A 26,260-nucleotide genomic window follows, 5' to 3' on the forward strand; every position below is an offset into this window, starting at 1 on the left:
TTCATTGTTGGATACTATGGAGATACTGATATAAATCTTGTTAGGTGGATGAACGGTGATTACATATTAATGATAGAAACTAAGGTTCTTTGTTTTTGTAGAAAGGCCACTAGAGCTATTTTATTTGTTTGTATTTCATTTGCCTCACCAATAGATGAAACTAGCAATGTCCAGTATTTAAATTGATTACGAAGAAAGAATAAGATGTGATTGACTGTGGTTTTTAAACAGGTCAGTAATGGCATTATAATAAATAACTCTCACATTCTTGAGAAATATTTTTGACAAGCAAAAGGAGGTTAATGGAATTGTCTTTCTTCCCCCCCTCTTGTTATAGAGTGTGGTAGATGTGATATGAGTATAACGGACATAGAAGTGAGCAAAGGTACATAACTATTGGATATTTTCTTCCTCACCATGATATAAGGAGGGGTCATTTTAGGCATATAGCGGTTCAATATTAACAAAAGAGAAATTTTAGATATGAAATGCCAACAAAAGAGAAATCCTTTTACACTTGGGTGTGCATGTGGCATTTTGAACTTTTGCTATGGCTTTAATATACCAATTCTTGGAGACATGGATAATATTTTATGCTATACCTTTGGACATTAAATAACACCTTGCCACTAAGATTATTTGGTGGTGGTTCTCTTCTTTTTCTTTGTAGTTTCTGGCTTAGATTTAAATCAATATTATAAAAATTATGTGTATATAACATTTTGAACACCTAACTAACCAAGAAAATACCTTTGTTTAGTTATATTGGAAAATAATAGAATAAAATGTATATATGTTTTAATTTTTGTGTAAAATTGTATATATATGTTTGTCGTGATTGATTGTTGTCTGTTGTGATTTTCTCAGCCTTGAAGAAGTCCAGTCAGGACGAAACACGTGTCGGCTGATGGCTATTCATTTCTTTTTCTTATGTTTTGTATATATATGTATATGTTTATGTATATAAGAAGTTATATTCTTTGTGTATTAAAATTTATATTTGCATGGACATACTTTTTTCTTGGTTAGTTTTACATTTGTGTATAGCATTTTCTGGTCAGATTTGTGATTGTTAACTTTATTTAAGGAAGAGAGAGGATCAAACAAGCATTCTAGTGAAACTTATTGTGATACGTCATTTGGTCTCTTCAAGATATCATATTATCTCTTAAGCTTAGATTTTGTTATGTTGGTGTGCCCCACTGGTCTGTCGCCTTATTACTAGAACGGGTTTACTTCAAAACCCGTTTTTATACATCAGGGCAGCGATGTGTTTCAGTGTATGAGCACCCACAAGTTTCTTCTTACTTAATTAGAATGTGCATTGATTTCAATTAATGAGTTGCCATTTGTTTTTGAACATCCAGTGCTCCACCTATACTGCAACTCACATACATATTTAGAAAAGCATAGAGGCACTTACTCACCTAGTCAGACAAATAAAGAGTCACTTAGACCTTCAGACACCTGCCCATACAACACTAATGTATCCAGTAGTAAGACACTCAGTAGTACCCATAGTTACACATAGTAACACAAAGTTATACGCTAAACACTTAGAAATAGAGCCAGTAAGTGATATATACAGCTAGTTATACATAGATATACAGACCCATAGTGATAATAAGAGAGGTACTCATATAGTCACATAGTTACTTATATATTTAGTGGCACACCTAAGAGCTATTGGAGTACCTATTTATGTTTTTAGTCAAGTAGTGACTCTGTAAGTAACCTATCTATGTAAGTATCCCTCTAAAGATGTGGGATCCCTGGTAGTACAGGGACTGTGTGTACAGATTTACTGCCAGGTTGAGCATTCATTTAAATCCCCTTGATAAAAGTTAAAGATCCTTTTTCCTACATATAAGTGACCTCTAATGTAGGCTGTATGGGGAGTTACACAGATTGCAATTGTAATTTTATTTAAATAGAGCTTACTGCCCCTGATAAAGTGTCAAGGTGGTTTTCGGCAAGTAGCACACTACTCAGGAACCAAAAAGGATTAGTGGTGGATTAATATAGGGAAATCTGAGCACAGTATTTGTATTACTGTAGGGAGATATGCGTTCATTTGAGCGATGGACATGTGAGCCTGTTATTTGGATGAAATAGAATAATGGAAGGATAGAGGAAGGAAGAATCTGAAAGTGCTAATTGGGAGGTCTTAGTAGTAAGATGATATTTGGTATGGGATAAGTAAAGGAGAGGTAGAAGAAGGAAGAGTTTGTAGATAGGTATTAGGGAGATCAAAGTAGTAAAATGGGGTTTGGGATCACTCAAGGAGAGATAAATTTAGGAGGATTGTCTGGGAGATCATAGTAGTAAACTGAGGTTTGAGTTGAGCCAGGAGGGGTAGAGGAGGGAAGAGTATAGGAAGGCTATTTTGGAGATCATAGAACTAGAATAGGTTTAGGATGAGTCAGAGGGTGGAGAGAGAGGACAGATGGTGAGACATAGTAAACCGTTCAAGGAAGTAAATATTTTTTTCCTTCTTTTACAGTAGGACTAAAGTAGTAAATATATAGATAGAATATTACATATAAGGACATATATATGCAAGGAATATAATTTATTGAGATTAAAAGCTGTATAGTATAAACACAGGCTTTCAAGAGTTGCAGCATTTGAAGTTAATGTATTTGTTCACTTTTACATCATTATTTTATCTTTCCTCAATATTTCAGTAGTGCAATGCTTGTAGATAGTTAGGATGATGTTTACCTATTGTGATAGATAAAATAAAAACAGAGACTCATAAGCTTCTAATCAAACAACTTACATAGAAGGTATTCAATGTTAAGCATAGAATAATATGCACATATATATGTATATATAGAGATACACAAACATACACATAAATAGTATATATATATATATATATATATATATATACACACACACACACACATACACCCACACATACATATACATGCCTATATATATTTAACCGTAGGTAAAATATACATTTGATAAACAGGCCTAGGCCTAAAGAGTTGTATATATTTTAAGATTAAATAGTTATTATTATTATTATTATTATTATTATTTGTGCAAAGAAATACACATATATAGATATGTATATGTAATCAGATTATAAAATGTTTAAATACACAGGGATGTGCAGTTCATTGATGTTTGAGTATGGTGGTTACATAGGAAAGAGACAAGTCTTGAGTATTCTTCGGAAGATAAGATAGTTATCCATGGATCTTATATTTGGCAGTTATGAATTCCATAGTTTGGCAGCTTGAAGAGAAAAAGATGTGCCCCTTTCTTATATGGTGGTGTTTTGATGTGAGATTCCAATCTTAATCAAAGGTTTCTTTGTTGAATGTTTTATTCCTGATGAAAAGCAGTCCTGTTCTATGTATTGCTTTGTGGGTGTTACATAGCACCATGAAGGTGGATCATCGGACAACCAGTAACTAATGTAGGGTCCTCAAGGCAGGGCAGATGTGGGCTTGTGGCTTTACATATAGGAGTAGTCTGGAAGTCGAGTTCTGAATGCATTGTAGTTTTTTCATAGTAAATAGAGATGATCCATGGTAGATGCCATTGGCGTAATCCAGTTTAGATAGTACAAGAGAGATAATAGCCTGCACCTTGTGTGGAAATCCGAGGTAGGGGAAGTTTTCATGGTGATGAAACTTGCTAATTTGTCCACTTGAACATTCATTGTTAACTTGGAGTCTATGATAATTCCCAGGTTTCCTACTTCTATAGAAACTTTAAGAGGTGGTCCCAGATCATCAGGCCAGGCACTGAGTGGGTCATAATTTTTCCAATGGCCACATGTGCGTATTTATGTTTTAGAAGCATTCAGGGGCATATTTATACTCCGTCTGCGCCGATTGTGCATCAAAATTTTTGACGCACAAACAGCGCAAACGTTGCCCCGTATTTAAATTTTGACGCCCGAGCCCGTGGACGACAAACTTCCGCCGTGTGCGTCATTTTTTGGATGCGGCAACCCACCTTGCGTTAATTATATGCAAGGTAGGCGTTCCCGTCCAAAAAATGACTTAAAGGGCCGTTGCGTCGTATTTATGCATTCGGGCAAAAATGACACACGGCCGGGATGCGGAGCCAGAAAATGACGCACAGCCCGATTTGCATCAAAAATTAACACCTGGGTCAGGGCAGGCATTAAAATGGGGCAAACACACCTGTATTGAATCAGAACACACAGAACAAACAGCAGAGCAGCAGAGCAGCAACAGGGAGCCATGGAGGTGATTCTAATCCAGCATGCACGCAGATGCAGAGCCCAGCAGCAACAACAGCAGCTACAACAACACCAGCAGGGACCCCAAAGGCAGCGCAGAAGGCAGGAGAGGATATTCCGCCCAAGAAAACCCTTCAGGGCCTCAGGGAACACGACATCATACAGAGGTACCAGTTGAACTGGCAGGCCATTCAGCAGCTGCTGCGAAACATTGAATAGCAGTTGCCCCCACTTTGGTGACACCCCGCACCATCCCAACAGAAACAAAGCTTCTTGCCGTCCTTCACATGCTGGCAAGTGGCACTTTTCAAACAACTGGTGCCCTGGTTGGCGGAATATCACAACCATCATTCTCTGGCTTTTTGCCCAAAGTACTGGACGCCATCATTCAACTGACACCCGCCACATTTGCTTCCCTAGAAGCAGCAGGAAACTAAACAGGAGTTCTACGCAATCAGTGGCTTCCCACACGTCCTTGGTGCAATCGACTGCACACATGTACGCCTTGTGCCACCTGCTGCAACTGAACACCTCTACTGCAACAGGAAGCACACACATTCCATCAACGTGCAGGCCCTTGTCGATCACCAAGGATTTATCACCAACATCGTGGCTAAATATCCTGGGAGTGTACATGACTCATACATCTTCCGTCACTGCACCATCAATGAACACTTCCAGGATGGACGGTATGGCAATGGACTACTTGTTGGTAAGTACAAAAACCTACTTATTTACACACTGCACAGCAACTCTATAGGACACACAACACATACACCACAACACCAACATGTCCACAGGAACACACTGAGGTCGTGACATCACTAGCCATGTTTCTAAAGTCCCCATTGAACCTGTCACACATCGGAATTTACTGTACAGCCTAATGTGAAGACGTCAATGAGTGTGGTTGCCGAAATGTCACCTTGCAAATTTTAAGTGTCCCAATGACCTTTACATTAATACATTGCATAAGTCTAAAGGTATGGGATGTCCAGGGTACTTTCATATGAACGTGCTAACAACACTTTCAATTTTAACTGTGCATGGAACTATCATCTCACCCCCAGTGAAGACACACGGACACCTGTATCACAAGTCACAATGCTAGGGAGGGCACACTGTACTGAAAATCCCAAAACATACTGCTGACAAATGGTTAGCAGACAAACACTCGTTCAGCCAAGGAAACAACACAATGCAGATGGTACAGCCTACAAGCATAGTATGTCACATTAGTACACAAAAGAGTCACAGACAACACAAGACAACTACTGCCATTAAAGGTCTTTTCAATAGTGCCATCTACATCAACATGATCCCATTCATTTTCTCTTGCAGCTGATCAGGGATATGGCATCCAGCCATCGATTATGACACCATTTGGCAACCCGAGTACAGCTGCAGAGCATGCAAACAACGAGGCCCATAGGAGGACACGCAGCATTGTCGAGCGGACCTTCGGCATCCTCAAGTCAAGGTTATGCTGCCTCGACATCACTGGTGGTAGCCTCCTATATTCTCCCGAGATGGTCTGTAGGATCATCCTCACATGTGCAATATTGCACAACATTTGTATCAGAAGAAACATTCCCCTCCTGGAACCAGAGCCACACATGCCTGAAGAGGAGGAAGAGGAGGATGCTGGCTAGCAACAGGAGGGTGAACTACAGAACACAGCTGCTGGTATACGCAGGCGGCAACAGATTGTAAATAATTTCTTCTGAATATTATCACCTTCACCACTTTAGTTAACTAATGTAAATAAACACCTATTATAATCACCATATCATGGTCTGGCTATTCCTTTTTACACACCTTCATCTCTACTTATCAGAATAAGTGTGTTGCCTCATGGAGCATTGCTGAGATACTGAGTAGGACACGGAACATCCCAGAGCTTATGTGATGCCTAACATACAATGGTCACATACACACACACTCTTAATGACATATATCATGTACATATCTCCTTTGAAGGCCTATAGCAGAGGACCACAACTATTTCACACATACATGTTGAAAGCAAGGTCCAACGCAGCATATGCACACAACTATGACACCATCACTCAAAAAGAGTTCCATAGAAGCAGAACATAGACAGCACAAGTGCCACACATATGACATGCATTGCGCACATGACATTCCATGTACATGTCAGCCCATTTCCTAACTCCTGACACACCCATGCACCTGGTCATAACCCACCTGTCGGACGAGGTCCCTGGAATACTAAGATGTGTACCCTGATAATACCTCCTCTACAAACACAGACCAACATTAGCAAACCAGTATGCTACACCCTTTCCTAAGGTATGCCATTGTCAAAGACCATCTGACTGCATGGACGTCAGGTCAATTTATACACTGTCTTCTAGTTTCAAAGCTCTGTTAGCACATGTAGATTGCTTCCCCTTGTGAAAATGTCTGTTGGCCCTTAGAATGCAAGTCTCACCTACAGGACTGGTGAGAAACAGATGCAGCCCACACCTGTGATCACCTCCATGCACACCACCCATTACAAAAAGCACTGCCCCGGATGATGCCTGGAACAGCATAGGAGTTGCCATTATGTCAAATACATCGTCAACCATTGATAGTAATTAAGCCGTGTAACACAGCCCTTGGGTTCATTTGTCACCTTCAAAAACACAGGACATACACAGATTGACATGTCAACTGTCTAGTTTGTCCTCCATACAGTCTCAGACAGACCACTGATTATGTAACTTGTCCAGTAGCTGGCTCCTGAATCAACTTGCATTCTGTCAGCCTGACTGGCAACTGTCTGTGCGTCAAACTAAAGTATCCCTGTGTCTACATATGTACCACACTTGCATTAGCAAACCTGCCATTCATCAGGGGGCATTGGGCATGGGCTTCTAACATGCATACACAAATACATTGTACAGCATCATCTGCCTTTTAACTGTACCATTTGAGTTAAATCCTCTTGGAAATGCAAAATTCATGGCCCATCCCTTTTCTGGGTTGCATTTATGCATGAATGACAAAGTGTGACAGTGTCCCAGGGTCATAGGCAGGGATTGGGTCCGGGGCTTTCAGCACAACCAGCAACCTCTGATAATGTACATGACTAATACACAAATGTCAGAACCATGGCAGTTCACACACAGCATCACAGTGCGCACAACATAGTGATGGGCCGTGTGTGGTGAATAGCTGCGAGAATAAACAGCACAGAGGCTATGATGTTCCCAGATGCAGTGGGAAGTGCAGAGGCCAACCTGTGTACAAATGTTGTAATGACACCTGCCGGAACATGACAAATGAAACATTATCTCACTCAGCACACCAAGGTTGCCCTGTTGACTGTCTCATTACACGTCTTTAGTGACAGGGTGGGACCATCCACATGTTGGTTCACATGTCCACATCTACTTTACTCACATTGATCAACAAAGGATACTCAGTAGTTACAGGAATAGCTGCCACTGACTTATGATGAGTCCTGGTCCGAACTGTGACAAATTACATCCCAAAAAATCTACAGGATCATCATTGGACCACACACATGAACAAGACACCTATGTGCAATTGATCACTGGAAATATGTGGACACGTGCTGTCTTGTATGTTGGTCCACCACAGCCACTTGATAGTTGGGGCTTACTTCTATGGCCTCAACTGTGGTGCCATCATACGTATGAGATTGACCCTTGTCTGTCTGTGCAAACAACAATGTACCCACTTCCTCAGTGCACGTGTATGACTCACTGTGGGATTCATCAACTAGTGCCTAGGAAGCTCTTACCAATATTCTAGGACATAGGATGCAGAAATTGTGGACCTTTGACATGAACATGTGTCTGCCATCCATCTAGTGCATGCTATGTCACATGTGGTGTCTACGTGACCCTAAAACTTGGAAGTATACTTTGCGGGTGTTGTTACATGTATGACTAACACATGCCCTTGCTCATTCCAATTTATTCTTGCATCTTAGGGTTGGACACATGGACGTCACATGCATACAACCAAATGTACAATAATGTTTCATGTGATGTGCACACACACCTGGTCAACCAACAAATTAGTTGTCAAAGCACACACTTTGAGCCAAAGGCAATTAGGTATTGTACATATGTGCGTCACATTGCTATACTCTCCTTATGGCAAACATGCACAATTTGTGCCACACATCTATGTAGGCCACACTTATGACCATCTATGACGTCAGCCAACTGTAAACATACTGTGAAGGGTGTAGTGGATGATGTTCCGCTGCAGTATGATGTCACACATGTGAACATACACCATCAACACCATACTGTCTTCAATTAGCTAATCTCTGATATGTTCCAAATGTAAAATAACCAAAAAAGAAGTAAAAATGCCCCAAACCCGTGAATGCACTGTAATTTTGACATCCCTAGCGGTGTGCGTCATTTTTTGTTTACCAAAACTGTATTTGCGTCATTTTTTTTGATGCACAGGAGTGAAATATAGCCCGCATCCAGATATTTGTACAGTCCATGTATCATTATGTGGATGCGGGTTAATATTCACGTCTGTGCGTCCCAAAAAATGACGCAAATACAGTTTAGTGCAACAAAAAATGACGCATAACGAGAAAAAGGCGGGACTTTTCATTCAGGAAGTGATGTAATTGGATATCCTGTTTACAGATCATGTACAGTGGGTGTACTTTCACTTTCACTTTGCAGTCTATGATCCTTCTAGACTGTGTGGCTGTGTAGAGAGTGTTGTCCAGAGATTTTGTGCTGTATTTGTCCTGTGTGCTATCTGTAAAGTCCTTTTGTCAAATAAATTTTGTTTGTGTATACTGTAGTACTGTGTTTTGTCTACATTTGTACATTTATCTTGTATATTTCTTGTTTGTGGGAGTCTGTTGTGGGTAGTGTTAATTTGGGGATAGTTGGGCTCTTTCAGTGTTTAGGTTTACTTTTTTTCTGTCTTTTTACCCCTACTTTCACCCATTTCCCCTTTCTATTTCTTTTACTCCTATTCCTTCTCTTCAATTAGAAGTATGTCTGGTAGGCCACGTCTTGGCAGGATGGGGGAAGAGGAGTTGGGGGGCTTCATCTGGCTGGTGACACATTTCTTGCCGCTCATGATCCAGGCAGGGGGCAGGGTCATACAGGGGTACCCTACAGAGGCGCGCAGAATCCAGTGGGGAAAGGTGCTGCATCACCTGCAGCGTGTGTATGCCAGCCAGAGGAGTGACCACCAGCTGAAGCACTGGTGGGCTGACCTCATCACCAGGGAGCAGGATCTCTTGGACCACCTGGGAATCATGATTGGTGGCACTGTTGGTGAGTACGACTATTGTTATTGTGCACAAATGAATGCTCTGTAGTGACATCAGTGGATTAGTGCAATGTCTGCCAGCTAACTTGATGACTGTGTGTAATTTTGGGGACATATAAGGGGATCATTGATGCACTATGGCAAGGATCACAATTGCTAGCTGTCAGGTAGCACGTGCTCAGCAAACTTACAGGTAACTTTACCATGTAGGAAATCGGTGCGGCCTTTCTGTCAGCACAGGTAACAAAATAGAGAAGTACAGATGTACCAACATTTAGGCCAACTATGTTGACGCAATTGCTAGACTGACTTAAGAATCACTACATGATGCTGAAAATGAGTGCTACCTTCACGACAATTTATACTAGCAAAGTGGCTCAAACATTGGTCTCATGTGAGTCTGGTGAGTGTGGAAGGAAAGCGTTCAAAGAAGTACTATGTATGTGTGGGATTATTGTGTTTCTTAATCTTTTTGGATAAATGTCAGTTCATGATTTGAATATATCGTGTAAAGGTGTAAGGTGCCCTCAGCTAACATCGTAAGATGTTTGTTGGAATCGGTTGAGCCACAATGCAAATATGGATGGCAGTCCAAGTGTATGCGCATGGCTTTACATCTCCATGGTTGGTGCAAATCACCATAGCTGGGCCACATCAATTGACTATACTGTAACAACAGGATGGCTTACAGGAGTCCCTGCCCCTCCCTCTGTACATTGGGCCTATGTGCACTAAATGTGTCATGGCCACAAGACATGTTTGACTGGTAATGCAGTCCTCAAGTAAGCAGGCGTTGGATGTTTCTCTTGGATGCACATGATGAGATGATTACACTCCATATTTTTTAGTGCTCACCAATTATGGGGCAAGTTTACAACCACATGATAGTTAGGGCCAATGTATGTGTGCAGATATGTGTGTAACTGTCACAGGAGACCCATGCTATGCACAAGTTGTCCTTGAAGTATCAGATGCAGTACCATCATGTCTGAATGGCTGCCATTTACTTGTTCAGCCTACACATTGTAAATGATACTGAAAATCTTGCACTGTGCACAAATTTTGAGCACATTTCTTCCTTTCATACCTTACAGGTGGACTGGCGCCCTACACTGTGGGAGCGGTGGTGACAATTGAGGACCCTGACCACTACAGTAAGTGTTGATATGTCTGTTATGTGTTGTGTTTGCTGGTTATGGGCTCGTGTGAGTTGGACGCATAGCAAGGTGTGATGCTGTGGGCAAGTTTTTCACTTGTTCCATGAGTGGGAATGCAGTTTTCACATGTTTTGAGTATCCAATGGTATCATGTAGGGATTGAAGGACATCCCTGCAGGCCCCACTGTGAGTACGGGGGATAGACATGTCTCTGACACTTGTATCACCAAGAGTCGCAATGGAAGTCAGCCCCTATTTAGTCAGCCTGTCAGACCCACATTCTCTAAGATTGGTGGAGCTAATAGCTTCCCAATAGACATCTGCTTTACTACTTACCTACGTAATTTTGAAACAGTAGATAGAACCTCCTAGCGTCATGTACTTCCACATGTGGTGCATCACGTCTGTGGAACCTGAGTGTAATGGCCTAGGTGTGCATGCAATTCATGATCATGGGTGTTCTAGCAACTCTGTGTCTGATGTAAGTCAGGCCTCACTGAAAGTATATGTTGTGTACTAAGTTCTGATTTTCCTGACATGTCTGACCCTATGAGTGCTCTAGGGTTTGCTGTCTCCAAAATGTAGATAGACCTTACCTGTGGTGTGTCTGTAGAGACAAACATGTGTGGATTAGCCTATACACTCCTCGGTGTACATGTTGTTGGCAAATTATAGTTGTGTATCCACTGCCCCCCCTCAAACACGGCCATGGGTTTGTGAATGGGATACCTAGTATTGATGCTACCAGTATGTTACACATACCTGTGAAGAAGTGACGGTTTGGTTGCATACTAGTATACACACTCAGGTTTGGCACTTGGTACCATACTGGAAAGTCCAGTTACAACTTGCAGACCATGTGGCTTTAGTTTTGCTTTCCGTACACTGACATTTGTTGCCCAGCTCTTGGTGGAGGATATGCAGCATGATTCTTAGATGTTAACTGTCAGAACTCAGATTACAAGTCAAGGCCAGTTGTTACCCATCTTGTGGGTTAAAAATGTGCTTTGTGTGATGTGACCTTTGTTGTCTGGCCTGCCATGTACTTCCTCAGGGACATTCGATGCTCTGTATCGTGATATGAGCTGTTAGAAGTACAATAGATGTATTGTCTGATTAACTTGCTGTTTCACACAATGCAGTTACTAATGTGGCATATCTGCATTTGTCTTCACAGCAGCTAACATGACTCCAGACCAGGTCCGTGAATTTCAGCGTCAGGCCATGCGATACCAGCACATCCTGCTGGTGGAGTCGGGGTTCCGGAGGATGGCCCGGTGATATCGCCATGAACGTGCCTCCGGCATTGCCACCGGTGCAGGACAGCCCACACAGACCCCCTCCACTGGTACCCAGACTGCCACTGCTCCAACTGTTGGCCCTGCAGCCTTCAATAGACTTGAAAACAAGATGGACAAAGTGGTGCGCAAGGTGAGCCACCTGAGCCGGGACGTGCGGCACATTAAACGGCGGGTCAGGGATATCAAGAGGACCCTCTGGAGGGCCAACCTCTAGACAGTTGAATAGATGGACATGATACCCTCCCTTCCCTCCTCTTTACTTGTTCTTATACTTAGTGGGCTTAGGGGGCTTAGTGTTAGGTTAGTATAGGCTGTTAGTTTAGTCAGTGTTAGTGGGTGGGGGGGAGGGGGGAAGGGGTCCTGCTTCTTTCTTTTTTGACTTATTACACGTGTGGGTGGGTGGGTGGGGGGCTATGTTGGGGTTCTTGTGTGTAAAAAAAAAAAAAACATAAAAAAAAATTACCCAAAAAATATATATTTGTTTAGGATAGTATAGTATGTGTTTAAGTTAGTATGTGTTGTCCTCAATGTGTCCCGTCTCATAAGGGGGGTGGGGGGTAGATGTTTAGAATGTTTTGTTACATGTGATAAGTAAGTGTAGCTTAGGTTAGTTAGGGACAGTTGTGGGTAATGAGTAGTCAGGGTAGATTAGGGTAGGGAAGATTTTTCCCTCAGTTTCCTCATCTATGGTTAGCTTTTAATAAATATTTGGTTACCCCTTAATAGCATGTGTTCAATGGTACTTGATCGTGGGTTTGGATTCCGTGTACATCTCTTTTGTACTAAAACATCTGTGTCCAATGCTACACACAAATCCCAACTGAGCTGTACGATTGGCAGCTAACCCAGAGCTACCTTGCAAAGTGTCTACCCTTTGTTGCAACCACCAATCACAGTTAATATTGATGACAATGTGTTTCTGTTGATAAGTGTGTTTTCAAAGTCACTAACAGTGCTTCCAGACTTGATATTGGGGAAACAGTTTTAGGTCTGACTGCAGTGTGATGATCATGCACACCCTTATAAGATGAGTTCTCATTGGCAATCTTGTATTCTTGTCTTCATGACCCTCATACATCATTTGTGACACAGTGCAGCATGATTACCTATTTGTATGTTAACTCAGACACCTTCATTTGTGCAGTTTTTTTAGTGTTTACTTAGATTAGTGTGACATGTTTATTGTGTTATTTTTGCACGTTGACAACATTTAGCAGGCACTATTTGATGACTTAGTTATCCCCTGAGGAAGCATTCTTCTGTCCAACACAGCATGGTGGTGTATGGTTTCTCACTTCATCAGAATATTCCCTCAGGATGGGCAGAGTATGATGCAATCATGGTCACTGTTCAGATTTCTCTAACTACATAATTTCTGGACAGTTGTATTGACAAGCTACGTTGACAGTAGGCACATTTCAATTATCTACTGCACAGTTGATATGTCACATTACCCAGAGACAGATTTGTTGTGTAAGTGCTATTTATTGAAAAGTGCTGTAGTGCTATATGTACATTGTCCATGATTGTGAGTCCATTATAGTGATATCTTCCATTGTGATCCAACACAAGGGTTTACCAAAATGCTTTTGTCATGCTGGGGTTGCTGTTTCAGACAGTGTAGAGGGACAGACTTAGCCAATGAGTAGGAGAGAGACAATCACTGGGCTGGGTGACAAGTTATACAGTGGTTAGCAGAACAGTGCTTGAGTACAGTTGTTGTAAGACTGTCATGTTTCAAAACGCAGGACTTTGGTAATAGTTGGCCATGTGGCAGGTACTAGTGCTTCTGGGTACTTTTCCTTGTGAATGTGATCTGTTCCATGTCTTCTTCTTCTGATGTCTGTGTTGCCTCCTTTGTCCTTGTTGTTGTTGGTTGTGAAGGGGCAACACACACCTCAGTGTTAGAAGACGTGGAGTCAGACATCCCGGTGGCTGCTCCCTGTGAAGGTCTTAAGGGCAGTACTGCTGCAAGGAGGGCCTCCTGGTTCTTGAGAATAGCAGCCACATCACGATGGTAGGCAGCCAGGCCGTCCCTGAGGGGTTCAATGTTGCATTTGTGCACGCATTGACAGGATTGCTGTTGTAGGTGTTGGGTCAACTGTATTACAGCTCTGCTGATTTCCTTCTGGGTTTTCTGCAGTTCCTGCAAGATATATGTTAGGGCTTGCATAGCTACTGCCTAATCTGCAGATGACATCATGCACGAACGCACCCCCTCAAGGCTGGCTGCCATATTTTGCATCCCCATCCGCACCTCCTTGGCCAGCTCCTGCTGTACTCCAACTACAGTTCTCTCAAAGCTGGTGCCTGTGACGTCTGAGTCCTCAGCTGTATTGGAGCTGGCAGGTCTTACAATTGGGGTGGTGGGTGGATCCTCTGTGATGGCTGCTTGTTCTGTGCTCCTCCTTGTGACTGAAGGTGGGGCCTGGAGGGTTTCAAGGACCTTTTGGAGAGTTTCCTGGGGAATGTTTATCGGCTCGTCATCCATGTCATCAGGGAAATCTGGGACAGGCATATCGGCAGGAGATCCATCTTCCTCTGCAATGAAACAGGGTAAAATTAGTGTGTCTGTGTTATGACAATTTTGACGTGATGTGCCTGCCTTTTGATGAATTCACTTTGTGATCTTGTTTTGTATTAATATCTGCAGTCCTTCAGATGGGCATTGATTCAGGCCTATGGCCCACCTGTGTGTCACATGTATGTTATTGAGTTATCAGACTTGTCAGCCTCATTGCCTCTAGGTGTTGCTTTATGTCAAATAGAGAATTGCCACCTTCTTTTCCTACTCGACCCTCCATGTGTATCCATTCTCATGGTGAGACCTTTCACTGGCTGTGGGTGTTCTGATGGCCCTGGCAGCACACTTAACTATCAGGACCTGCCCAAATCCCTGATCGTTCACATCGACTTAAATGTAATTGACATGTTGCATATCCTATGCATGGCATAGTTATGATCTGATATGGATGCTGACATTGTTAATGTGTCCTGCTGATGTTGGGGAATGTGTGTTACATTGGATTGCCCTGATAGTCGTATCAGTGTCCTATTTCGTCCTCTGACTGTGCAGGTGTATTTCAGTGACCAGTTACATGTGTCCCCTCCTCAATGCTGTTGTCTGAGCAGTATGACATTTGTGATGTTGCCTTGTTACCCAGGCACAGGATGGACCCTGGCATATGCAGCATGGGTGTGTCCTTAATGCTGTGTCGCTCCTATTGTTGTTTACTTTGGCTGATGTTTGTGACAACTATGGGCATTGACATTTGAGTCTACTGGGGCCTTTGTCTTGTTTCAGGAGATTGTTGCAGATGTCATCCTCACCCCCTAATTTAGGTATGTATGTTCCATGGGGAGGTTACTGCCATTGGCTACTTGAGCTGCACACAGATCAGAGGTGGTAGTGGCAACTGTTGCCACAGTTACATTGCAGTTGTTGGTTTGGCTAGAGGATTGCTAATAGGGCCCTAGTTAATGTAGGAGGTATGTTGGCTGCCAAGTGCCAGGATGTCAGTTTGACGTAGTGGCCTTCCCTCCTGTCGTGGCTTTCCCTTTGCTCCATCGTTGGCATGACAGCATGCCCCCATGGTACTGTTGTTGGTGTTGTGTAATGGTGTGCCCCCAGGTCTTCTCAGAACGGGCCATGCCCCCCTGCTGTGCCCCTTTACCCATGCCACTCCATGTATTAGATGACTTCCATGCAATGTGTAGAAGGTATTTCCCCCCCCCCCAGTTGCAGTTGACATTAGTGCATTTCAATTCCCCATGTGACTTACCCTGCATGTGCGTTGTCTCCTGGTAGTCTGCGCTGTCCTGACCTTGAATCTCTGTGATGATCTCCTCAGGGATGACGGCTGCGACCATCTCCTCCATGTGGTCCAGGACCTCCTGGTGTGCTGGACTCCCCCCTCCAGTCTGCAGTGCTGCCTTCCTGTTCCTGGACATCTTTTCCTTGGTCCTGCGTTTGCAGTCATGCCATCGTTTCTTGCACTCAATGACAGTTCTGCATACTTCAGCCACACTGTTAATCTGACAATTTGTTGCCATATAGCCTCTCTCCTACTGATTGGCAACTTTGATGTGACAAACAGTTGGTGCTGGTGTTCCGTCACCTCTTTTTCCTGCTCCTCTGCACTGAAACAACACTTTCTTTTCTTCTTAAAAGTGTCCTGGTTCTTGTGTGGGTCCTCCTGGCTGGTTCCTGGTCTGCTGTCATCTTCCTGGGGTCTGTAGTGGCATCTGGGATCCATTTTGGCTCTCCTCTGGTGAAATGGCTGTGTTTGCTGTGTTTTTTTTACGCTATTGCGTAAAAAAAAATGGCGCATATCCGGTTTGCCGTGTCGTAAATCGACCCACAGTCATTTCCGCCGCGTTAAAGTCGTTTTTCTTTACGACTTGACGCCGCGGTGTGCGTCAAAAATAATGACTCCCACCTGTTGTTTGCGCCGCCATGCGTCAAAGTATAAATATGAAGCCCGCACGGCGCACCAAAATGGCGTTAGCCGGCGGTAATATTTTTGACGCAAAACTGCGCCGGCGCAGTTTTGCGTCAAAAAGTATAAATATGGGCCTCAGTTTGATATCGCTCTATTTCATTCACAGATCAATGTCTCTGAGGCAACTGAAGATTTGTGAGTTTCCATTATCTTTGAGACATTCCAGTTTAAAGAGTAATTTTGTGTCATCTGCATAGTTGTAGCATGTAAGATGAAATTCTTTGCTCATTGCTGGTATTTACATCATAGAGATGCTGCTAAGCACAGGTGAGATGATTGAGCCTTGAGGGATCCCTGCTTTTGTGAAGTAGGGTTGGGATGAGCGTTAGAAATGGGGTCATTGGTTGTCAGTCAGGTTAACCTCTGTCCAAGCAAGGACCCTCACTCCAGTCAGGGAAAGTCACACACAATCCAAATGATCCTGTGCCCACCCTCTGGTAGATTGGCACTGAGCAGTCAGGCTTAACTTAGAAGGCAATGTGTAAAGTATTTGTGCAATAAATCATGCTATAACACAGTCCAAACACCACAAAAATACACCACACAGGTTTAGAAAAATATAGAATATTTATCTGAGTAGCTTAAGGTCAAAACAGTCAGGATTTGATAATTACAAGTTGAAATATCACTTTTGCAATCATAAATAGATTCTCTAGTTCATAAAAAGCAACAATGGTCTCTTGCGAGCGCAAAGTACCTGTTTTGCGTCTAAATTATCCACATGGGACCTCAGAGGAGATGCCTGGAAAACAGGACAGTGTGCATCAGTATCTCCAGGGACACACAGATGATGCTTCAATGCTTTTCCCCGCAGTAAAGGCTTTGCATCGATTCCCGGTGCGCGGCTTGGATCCTCTTTGGGTTGTGGGGTATTTGGATGTTCCAGGGCCGATGCAGAGAAATCCTAGGCATGCAGGATGAAGTCACAGAAGCTGCACTGGTCCGGTGGACGAAGTGGGGAAATTTCTGTCGTACGGCAGGTGCTGCATTGATTTCTCTCACAGGAAGTCGGGCTGCATGTTCCGGCTCAACGATGCGTCGATCCGGTGGGCCGTGTGTCGATGTTCTGGTTGCATCGTTGGCGCTGCATCAATCTGGTTCGGAGTTGTGGTGATTTTCTCATCGCAGGCTGTGTGTCAATTCTGGCAGGCTGTGCATTGATTTTTGTCGCACAATGTGTTCTTTGTAGAGCTGAAGTCGTTTTGGTCCTGAAACTTCAGGTAACAGGAGGCAAGCTCAATCCAAGCCCTTGGAGAGCACTTCTCAGCAGTGCCAGAGGGCAGCAAGGCAGCAGGGCAACAGCAAGGCAGCAGTCCTTTACAGTAAAGCAGTCAGGTGAGTCCTTTGAGCAGGCAGGCAGCTTCTCTTAGGAGGTTGTAGGTTCTGGTCAGAGTTTCTTTCCTAGGACGTATCTTGTCAAGAAGTGTCTGAGTTGATAGGGTCAGAGACCCGGTTTAAATAACCAAATGTGCCTTTGAAGAGGGGAAGACTTCAAAGAGTGGCTTAGAATCGCAGAAGGTCCCCTTTCATTTCCATCCTGTCTGCCAGAGTCACAGTAGATGGTTTGGCAGTCCATTGTGTGTGGGCAGGCCACTGTACTTTGACATGTAAGGGTTAGACCCTCCACCCTCCCAGCCCAAGAAGACCTATTCAGTAGGGAGATGTGTGCAGGTGTGACTGAGCATCCTGTGTTTGGGGTTGTCTGAGTGAAATGCATAAGGGAGCTGACAATTAACCTAGCCTGATGTGGATTGTAAGGCACAGAAGGATTTAAGTGCAGAGAAATGCTCACTTTTTAAAAGTTGCATTTCTAAAATAGTAATATTAAATCCAACCTCACCAGTGAGCAGTATTGCGTATTACCCTTCTGCCCATACTAAATATGACCTTGTTACCCCTTTCAGATTAGAATCCACCACTCAAGAAATATTTGAGGGTAGCCCTAATGCTAGCCTCTGAAAGGAGCAGGCTTCATAGAAGTTTAAAATTAATTTAGGAGTTTTACACTACCAAAACATATCAACCAAACGGGTCATGTCCTGCCTTTCCTCTACGTAGCACCCTGCCCTATGGGTTACCTAGGGCCTACCTTAGGGGTGCCTTATATGTAGAAAATGGCTTGGTAAGTACTTTTAAATGTCAAGTCGCATTGGCAATGACACTGCACATACAGGCCTTGCAATGGCAGGCCTGAGACATGGTTACGGGGCTACTTATTTGGGTGGCACAATCAGTGCTGCAGGCCCACTAGTAGCATTTCATCTACAGGCCCTGGGCACATGTAGTGCACTTTACTAAGGAATTGTAAGTAAATTAAATAAGCCAATTGGTTATGAGCCAATGTCGCCATGTTTTAAGGGAGAGAGCGTATGCACTTTAGCACTGTTTAGCAGTGGCTTTGTGCGCAGAGTCCTAAAACCAGCAAAAATAGTGCCAAAAAGTGGAGGGAGGCAGGCAAAAAGTTAGGAGTGACCACCCTAAGGCTGTCAGGTCTAACAATGAGAAAGGGGGAATATGAATGACATCAGTTCTGTTTTTAAGGTAGGATGTGATCCAGTCGAAAGCAGTCTGCTTCGTGGAGTCTTAGTATTAGGATGTCATGGTCAACTATGTCAAAGGCACTTGAGTCCAGGAGAAGTAGTGTAGCAACTCTATTGTGAAATATTGTGTTTTTAAGATCACACCAAATGGTAATGAGGGCAAATTCAGGTCCTCTTCCTGGGCCAGATCCAGTTTGGTTGTCTTAAAGTATGGAGTTATCTTCAATGAATTGTGATATCTGGCCGAAAGCTGCTCTTTCTATCAGTTTGCCCAGGAAAGGTCAATTTGTAATTGTTCTGTGTTAGAAATGGGGTCTTTGGTTGACAGTCAGGTTACCCCCTGTTCAAGCAAGGACCTTCACTCTAGTCAGGGTAAAAGAGAATTACCCTCAGCTAACCCCTGCTTACCCCCTTGGTAGCTTGGCAGAGCAGTAGGCTTAACTTAATTTAAACACTACAAAATGACACAACACCAGTTTAGAAAAATAGGAAATATTTATCTAAACAAAACAAGACCAAAACGACAAAAATCCAACATACACAAGTCAAGTTATGAATGTGTAAAGATTAAACGAAAAAAATAGCGCTTAGAAACAAAAATGCTTTGATGAGATGTTAACACGGCGTCGTGACGGAGTCGTTCCCAACAAGCCGACACCAGCGGCGCCAGACACGGAGTTGTGTAGACCCCCAAGTACAGTACCTTTGGTGAAGAGTGAAAACAAGCCGATGCTCGAAGTCGGGGATCGCGGCGTCTGTGCGAAACGTTGAGTCCACGCACTTTGAGCGGCGTCGGTCATGACGTGGTGCGGCGACTTCCACGGAGTCGCGGACTTCGGCGGGGCTGCGGCGGCATCGGGCCTGCGAAGAGCGTCGCGTTCCAGCAAAGGTTACGGCATCGGGTGCAGGCGGCGTCACCGGATTCAGCAGCGGCGTCGGTCCGGAGTCGTCCGAAGTCGATTTCCGTGGATTTCTACCAGCTTTCCTATCAAGGGCCCAGGGACTGGATAGGGCACCACTTGTCAGAGCAGGAGTCTCTCCAGATACTCCAGGTGCTGGCAGAGAGAAGTATTTGCTGTGCCTGAGACTTCAAACAACAGGAGGCAATCTGTAATTCAAGCCCTTGGAGATTTCTTCACAAGATGGAAGGCACACAAAGTCCAGTCTTTGCCCTCTTACTCTGGCAGAAGCAGCACTGCAGGAAAGCTCCAAAAAGCACAGGCAGGGCAGCACTTCTTCCTCAGCTATCAGCTCTTCTCCAGGCAGAGGTTCCTCTTGGTTCCAGTGTTTCTCTAAAGTCTGTAGATTTGGGTGCCCTTATTATACCCATTTTAGTCTTTGAAGTCACCTTTCTTCAAAGGGGACTCAACCCTACTTGTGAAATCCTGCCTTGCCCAGGCAAGGCCTCAGACACACACCAGGGGGTTGGAGTCTGCATTGTCAGAGGCAGGCACAGTCCTTTCAGATGAGAGTGACCACTCCACGCCTCCCTCCTAGCAGAGATGGCTAATCAGGAAATGCAGGTTACACCCCAGCTCCCTTTGTGTCACTGTCTAGTGCGAGGTGAAAAACAACCCAACTGTCAAACTGACCCAGACAGGGAATCCACAAACAAGGCTGAATCACAGAATGGTTTAAGCAAGAAAATGCTCACTTTCTAAAAGTGGCATTTTCAAACGCACAATCTCAAAATCAACTTTACTAAAAGATGTATTTTTAAATTGTGAGTTCAGGGACCCCAAACTCCACATGTCCATCTACTCCCTAGGGGAATCTACACTTTAATCATATTTTAAAGGAAGCCCCCATATTATCCTATGAGAGAGACAGGCCTTGCAACAGTGAAAAACGAAATTGGCAGTATTTCACTGTCAGGACATATAAACCACATTACTATATGTCCTACCTTATCCATACACTGCACTATGCCCTTGGTGCTACCTAGGGCCTACCCTAGGGGTGCCTTATATGTAAGAAAAGGGAAGGTTTAGGCCTGGCAAGTGGGTACACTTGCCAAGTCGAATTTACAGTGTAAAAATGCACACACAGACACTGCAGTGGCAGGTCTGAGACATGATTACAGGGTTACTTGTGTGAGTGGCACAACCAGTGCTGCAGGCCCACTAGTAACATTTGATGTACAGGTCCTGGGCACATCTAGTGCACTTTACTAGGGCCTTAACAGTAAAACAAATATGCCAATCATGGAGGACCAATTACGTACACATTTTAAACAGGAGCACTTGCACTTTAGCACTGGTTAGCAGTGGTAAAGTGCCTAGAGTAACAAAAACAGTAAAATCAGAGTCCAACACACATCAACAACCTGGGGAACAGAGGCAAAAAGTTAAGGGAGACTATGCCAAGGATGAAAAGTCTAACAGTCTGTAGTTATTGAGGTCATGCAGGTCCAGGTTCGTTTTCTTTAATAATGGATACAAGTATGCCTGTTTGAAGCTTTCAGGAAAGATTCCCACAGTTATAGAATTATTGATGATTCTTCTTACTGGTGTGACAGCAGAGGTAGATAAAAGAATGTTCTTGATGTGGTGGACGAAGGTCAGAAGGGCAGCTAGAAGCCTTGCGTGCTTTGACCAGATCCATAAGTTCACTTTGTGATATTTGTTTGAAGTAGTGCAGAGGCTGGGTTGGCTTTCTCTTTTGGAAACAGGTTGGTGCAGGTGGTTTTCCTTTGTTTTAAATAGAAGTCCAATGTGTTTGCCTTGGTTGTGTAATGATTTGCCAGTTCATCTGTGAAATATTGAGTAATGGAATGGGTTCCTTCAATGCATGTAGGTTTTTGAAATTCATTGAGATTGTTTATTTGCAGATGTAGCATTTTGAATTATTTCTGAGTAGTAAATGTATTTAGCTTTTTAATTGATGATTGGTATATTCTGTTATGTTTGCATAGCTGAATGTTTTCTTGAATATTGTTTGTTTTGAGCCAGGTTAATTGTAGTCTTCTGATTTGTTCTTTTATCTTTTTTGGTTCTGTATTTCTCCAAGGTGCTTGTTTTGCTTTCTCCTGTTATGTTTTTCCAGAGGTATTAGGATATTGAAGGTTTCCTGCAGCCACTGATAAAGTTTATTGTGTCTAGATTTGTGTTGGCTGTAAGCTGTGTTTCTAAATATCCAAAAGTGAGTTTGTTCCATGCTTGATAGGTGGATGTATGTAAGGTGGTCTTGGGTGTGTTGATCTGTTGTGTGTTATGTCAGCAAGTTACCAAAATGGTGGTCTGACCATGTGACTGGTGTGATTCTTTGAATGGTAACTAGTTCTGGGTTTGCAGAAACGATATCTAGGATGTGTCCAGTGATGTATGTGGGGTTATGTACAATCTGATGTAGGTTCAATGTGATTAGGCCAGTGATTATAGCTTTTGGATGGGGCATATTGAGTTTATCAAACCAAATGTTTAAGTTGCAAAGAATGCATACGTTGGAGTATAGTGTTATACGTTTTTAAACTGTGTCTAGAACTGTGTCTGGGAACGTAGAATTGCTAGCTGGTAGTCTGTAAAGGAGGAGGAAGTTAGAAGAGTTTGTTGGTGTAGGGTTGCATCTAGTGATGAGGGACTCACAGATTTGTATTGAGATGTTGTCTGTTTTGCTTAGATTTATTGATTGTTTAAATATAACACCTAGTCCACCTTCTCTTTTTCCTATATGGTTTTGCATGATGGTTTGGTAGCCTGGAGGAATGGCTTCACGCAACAGTGGGACCATATCATCTCCCAACCATGATTCAGCTATGAAGCGTAAGTCAGGTTGTGTGTCAGTGAATAGATTATAGATATGGTGCTTGTTCTTAGAGAGTGGTCAAGCATTTATGAGCAGGCATTTTAGAGATTGTATATTAGTGGTGGTGTAATTTTATTTTGTAGAAGAATGATCAGTATATTTTGATCTTATAGGATTATTTTTCTACATTGTGTTCCTCATCCAGCAGCAATAGAGTGCATTTTGTTGGGTCTGTGTGTTTCGGAGGTGGAGATGGTGGTTGAGTTTGACATAGTGAGTTGAGTTCTTTTTGTAGAGTAGCCTTGTTTTGTAACAGTCATCGGGATGCAAAACTGTGAAGAGTGGCATGTTGTTCATTTTGTTTGTGTCTGTTTAGGGTAGAAAGAGTATGGGTTAGGGATTTAGTGGAGAATGTGGGTCATATTCTAAGACTGTAAACTGTGCAATGGACGAGAGTCAGGTGAATGAATGTTTTTAGGTTTGAGCTTGCGAGTGCATGCATAAGCGCGTTTGTCTTGCTTGCGAGAATCAGTTGTATTCAGTAATGGGCTCAGAGCCCGCCTGTCACTCACCAGTTGCTGGTTTGCATGGCACTCTTCTTTAATCCCTGGTAATCAATCAAGGCACGCCTGGCATCATTCCCGGTATTAGCTGTGGAGCAGGGATCAAGCAATGATCCATTCATTCTAATTAGTGCCCATCCATTGCTTCCAACATGATTGAGGTACTATTTGCTCTTTTTAATTTCTGGTGGTCTGCAAACAAAAAGCTTGTGACTGGCAAAAATGCCATAAGTGTGGGTACTGTGGGCTGATCAATGCCCCCATGAAAACCACACATTCATAAAACTTTTATGGGAGGATATTGGGGAACAATGAGTTTGGTATTTTTATTATTTGTGTAGTCATGAGGGTGAGAGTGGGTGTGACAGAAAGTATTATGAAGGTTTGTGTGATTTTGATGTACTGGTGTGTGTGTTTTGCTTTTGGGAAGTAGTGACACTAATAAACCCAGATACATCCAAATCCACATAGTAGCAGCTCACACACACACAAATGCATACACGAACACACTGAAGCACATGCTCATGTGTACACTAACATACCTACCGCAAACTGATATATGCAGTAACACATGCAGGAAGACACTTATGCCTACAGTGACAAACTCAGGCACACACTGATGCATATGCTTAGCTACCCAAAGACACACCGATGCATACAGTGGCATACTCAGGCACCGACTGGTACATACTCTGACACAGGCAGAGACATACAGATATAAACATGAAAATGAATGACTAGATACACTATAGTAATAAAACTGTTTACGTCGGCAGTTAAATATTTAAAAAATGTAATTTAATAGTATGCAATGAAAAGCTAAATGTAATCTTTTTTTTTTTTTTTCAGACATCTACTTCTAATTAAAACCAGATAATTAGAATGCCATAAAAACAGAAAGATGAGAGAAACATAAGCCAGGAGATTACCTTCTTAGTATTGAGAAACAAAAGGAGCAAATTGCAGAGAATATAGTGAAAGAGAAAAGAGCTGCTGGCAAGAAAACAAAGACGTTTCTCAAAATAGTGTGTGGAAAACTGCAAAGTGAGCAAATGTAGGTAAATAAAAAGCAAAGTTTCAAATCAGGTAAAAAATGTCAAAAAGTACATAACATTAAGAGCAAAAAATCATAAAATATAGCAGCTAGTTTAACCAGAAGTCAGAGGCAGTTTAAGGAACTAGAGGCTAGATGTACCAAGAAATGGGTTTGCGACTGGCAAATTGTGAGTCGCAAACCCACATGCAGGATGGTGTCCCTGACACCATCTGCGAATCGCAAGGGGGTCGCAAAGACCCCCCTCATTGATTTTAATGAGGTGGGTCGCAATTTGCGACCCCTTGCGACTCGCTGCACTCACAGGGATGGTGGCCTGCTGGAGACAGCAGACCACCATGTCTGTGACTGCTTTTTAATAAAGCAGTTTTTTTTTTTTTTTTTGTATTGCAGTCCGTTTTCGTTAAAGGAAAACAAGTTGCAATAAACTCGAGAAAATGAAACATTTTTGTTTCATTTTTTCAGAGCCATTCACAATTGGGTGCTAACTGTGAATTGCTTTGTGACTGTGTTCGCGGTCACAAAGCAATTCTACATCTTGATGCGAATCGCAAATAGGAAGGGGAACACCCCTTCCTATGTGTGAGTCGCATTCCCATTTTGCGAGTCAGTAACCAGGTTCCCGACTCTCAAAATGGGAATGAGCATCGCGATGCGCGTTTTGCATGGCGCAAACAGTGAAATTCGCTGTTTGCACCATGCAAAACACTTTGTACATCTGACCCTAGGAGTCAAAATGTTTCGTACTAGGGTAATTCAGAACCTCTAGAACTTTGAAGCAGTATAAAAGGAGAAGAGAAGCAGTAAAACAAATGGAACATCTTGAGGCTATAATTGATAAGGCCTTTGCCCTGAAGAGGAAACTTTTAATTTTGAATCTGAGTGGAATATGAACACTGGATACAATAGTGTTGCTTATAAGGAAAATAAGCCGAAAGAAAAGGCTTGTGAATAGAAGTAACTTTTGCAAAATTTTAAGTGCCAAATGGAAGCATACTTCCACTTTGGGCCTTTCTTTCATGAAGTAAGCTACTTCCAAGAGAACACATTGGTGCATGCTGTTGAAACAACTTGACATTATTGTTAGATGAAAGATGGTACTTCCATACTGAAAGAGATAATGGTTCCTAGTAATGTTGAAGAAGAAACAGCTGGAGAAGTACCAGGAAGGCATAGACCGACCCCTGTATACAAATGGAACTGTAGCAGTATTTGCAGTGTTCGGCAGGAGTCAACTGATATATTCAGAAATTTCCTACATAACGTCCCATGAAAAAGTCTGAAACAAAAAATTGGTATTTTGCAGGGATTATACCCATGCAGAGTAGAGAAGTATGGTAATTGAAAGGGGCATTCAATAGCATGTCTATCGAAGAAAGTATGCCAAAGCATCATTCATCATTTCAGAATGTTACCTGTACACCACTCAAAAATGCAAATTGTAGTCTTGAGGCTTTGCTATGTCAAAACTATTGCCCTATGTTTAGGGCAAATGAATAGACCTCTTTTACATAGTACAATAGCAGAGGTAGAAAAAGTTTGTGAAGATGTTCAGTTTCATTTCTTTGGTCCTGAACAGGAGTGTAGGGAAAATGAGGAATTGCTACATGTAGGTGTAGAGGAACAGGAGACAGGTATTATTATTGATAGTTTTACAGAAGAGGCTGGGAGGTTTAACAGGAGTCAAGAAAAAGGGGGTGTCAAAAAATTGTTTTGCCCATGTTAATTCCCATAGATATTTTAGACGCAAATACATCATCCGAAATCGCTGGACAGAATTACACCATATTTGTCAGAAAGGCAGCTCTTGGTCCAAAAATCTCCCTTTTTGGTTATTTGGTGTAAATCCGTTCAGAGATACATAGAGAAAACCACATTT

This window comes from Pleurodeles waltl, chromosome 2_1 (genome assembly GCF_031143425.1).
Source record: "Pleurodeles waltl isolate 20211129_DDA chromosome 2_1, aPleWal1.hap1.20221129, whole genome shotgun sequence".
In the NCBI taxonomy this organism is placed as follows: domain Eukaryota; kingdom Metazoa; phylum Chordata; class Amphibia; order Caudata; family Salamandridae; genus Pleurodeles; species Pleurodeles waltl.